General features: G+C 35.0%; 1 protein-coding gene across 1 annotated transcript in view; it reads left to right on the plus strand.

Annotated features, from left to right (window-relative positions):
- DYRK1A (dual-specificity tyrosine-(Y)-phosphorylation regulated kinase 1A) overlaps nt 1-2,511 on the plus strand; it is a 154,868-nt gene that overhangs the window by 65,012 nt on the left and 87,345 nt on the right. The window lies entirely within an intron of this gene.

Consider the following 2,511-nt stretch of genomic DNA (forward strand, 5'->3'; position numbering starts at 1 on the left):
GGTAGCTGATAACTAGGAGGTCATCAGTAAACATTTGCTGAGTGGACCGCTTGGTGGAGGCATGGGTGGATGAATGCTTAGTTGGGTTTAATAAACAAGTGAAGATTCAAACTATGATACAGATGACCAATAATGTGTTTTTTTCTAATTACTTAATGCTAGGAATTTTTTTAAAATAAAAAATTGGTTTTTTTTTTTCAACCAGAGAAAGCTTGAGAGTTCAGGGAGCTGTGCTTTCTGTTATGCCCACCTCTTCGGTCTTTCCATTATAGAATAAAAATGCTTCACAGAATTTCTCTAAAATGTAATGTTTGAGAATCTATTTTAATGTATAGAAAGACATTTACATAATGCTTTTGAGTAGGTGGGGAAAAAGTTGAAATGTTGATGGCAGCATCTTTTAGAAAAACTCATCGTCTATATAGTAAAAAGTTAAAATTACAACAAATGCACTATTTTAACTGTATTCTGTGTGTATTACCATTGGATTGCCTTTGGAGTGAAAAGTAGAATGTTTCTTGTCCTTTATAGTTGTTGTTAATTTTGTTCTAAACCTGAAAGTGTTAACAGCAACTTGAAAATGTGACAAAGCTCAATTTCATTTCTTGTTTATTGCTTGTTTTCCTATTGGACAATTGGAAGTAGCTCTGCCCTGGCAACTAAAATAGGCTATTTGCATAACCTAGTTTGATTGGCTAGCATTCTGACTAACAGTTCCAATCATATGGTGTCGGTTTAGTGGTAGGCTATGCTAATTAGCCGCTGTTGCTGGGGTTCAGGATGGTTTCTGTGTGCTGTTCTGCTGCATTGTGTTGCCTGGTGAGAGACATTGATAAATGAGCGTTTAATGATCTGCAGCAGTTCCCACTCACTGCGGGCAGGCGAATTTTAGAACAGAAGTGGAAATAAGGATTTAATTGCTCTGTTAAATACCTGTAACCAAAATATGTGTATTAAATTATAGAAATTAAGTTGTGTCAAATCTTTATCTAATTAAATACTTATAACACAAAAGGAAAATACTTTAGCGTTGTCTCTTAAATATAACTCAGGTAGCAGCACTATGCACAGGTTTTTTCACATTCTGTTCATCAAAATTGATCATTTTCCAGATTAGAAATAGTACTGTTACATTAAGTAGCATATTTGATTTTTCTCATGATGGTGACCTTTTATAAAGATACATGTTTGTATTTAATAAAATGGTGCAAGCTTTTGGGCAGAATTTATCTTGTACTGCCCATGTAATCTAGCAAATAGGAGCTTGAACTTGAATCCCCTGTTACTCAATTTGAAGATCATTCACTACCTCTTGCTATCATTACCTTTCTAATTTAAGTCAGATATTTTAACTATTGCCTGTACTGTTATCTTTGGTTTATATTAAGTCTTTATTGGGTTGTTAGGTGGGAGGTTCTGTAGGAAAAAGAGCCCTTATGTTCTTTGTTCAAGGAACATAAGAGGTGGAGAATAAACGTGTGATGTTAGATAAAAATGCAAGATAACTATACAGAAAAGTGACACAAGTATTTATCTGGAAGGGTATAGGGAAAAAAATTTCACTAGGCGTTTTGATGAGAGGGACGTGGGAAAAGGCTTAAAAAGGAAGCCCTTAGAACTTGTGTTAGGTTTTAAATATGATTTAGGATTAAAATAGCCAGAGAGTAATAAGGAAGAATGTTTTCGGGTGAGGGATACATGAGCCAAGGTTGATGTTTCTGGTATTATTCGGTTATCAAACATAGGTGGGTCACAATGATCAAGACCTCCAGTGTTTTGGATGTTTTAGTGCCCAAGTTTCCAAGGAGGCTGGTGTCATCCCCTTAACACAAGAGCTGGTATCCTACTGTTCCAGCTAGCATTGTCTTTGGCTTTTCTTCACTTGGTTTTGTGTTAAGCAGTGCTCATTGTGCCTGTTGGTTAAAGCATGGGGACTCTTTTACCTTATCTTATCCCTCCTTTTGGCCCTAAACCATTGAAACGCAGACACCAAAAATATTCCGTGTGAATTTAGATGTTTGCATTAAATTTTCTAAAAAGTTTATCCCTTTAATTGTTCTGTCCTTTATTTAAAGAGCCTAGTAAAATTAGATAGATAAGCTAATGGAACAATTTTACAGACTTACCAAGAATGAAAACAAAAATTAAACCTTAACATTTGATTATTAATTGTACTTTCCTGGGCATATATACTGAAGATGTATTCTAAAATAAGTTTACAAAAATGCTTTATTCAACCATCAAAGAGGCATAGACTCAGAAAATTTATAATTTAACAAGTGGATGAGATATATTCTTACATAACTATATTACATGGTAGAGTATCCGTGCTGCAAGAGAGATTCAGAAAAGGGAGTGATTTTTGCATCAGGACTAGGAAAAGATTCTTGGTGAAAGTGTTATTTCGCGTGGTCTTGAGGAATGAGCAGTGTTTTAACAGGTGGTACTGTAAGGCTGCAGGGTGTGGAAGACACTATTTGGAGACCTGTTTAGAAAATTTAGTTTACTAAG

Source organism: Propithecus coquereli, unplaced genomic scaffold, assembly GCF_000956105.1.
Source record: "Propithecus coquereli isolate 6110/MARCELLA unplaced genomic scaffold, Pcoq_1.0 Scaffold148, whole genome shotgun sequence".
Taxonomy (NCBI): Eukaryota; Metazoa; Chordata; class Mammalia; order Primates; family Indriidae; genus Propithecus; species Propithecus coquereli.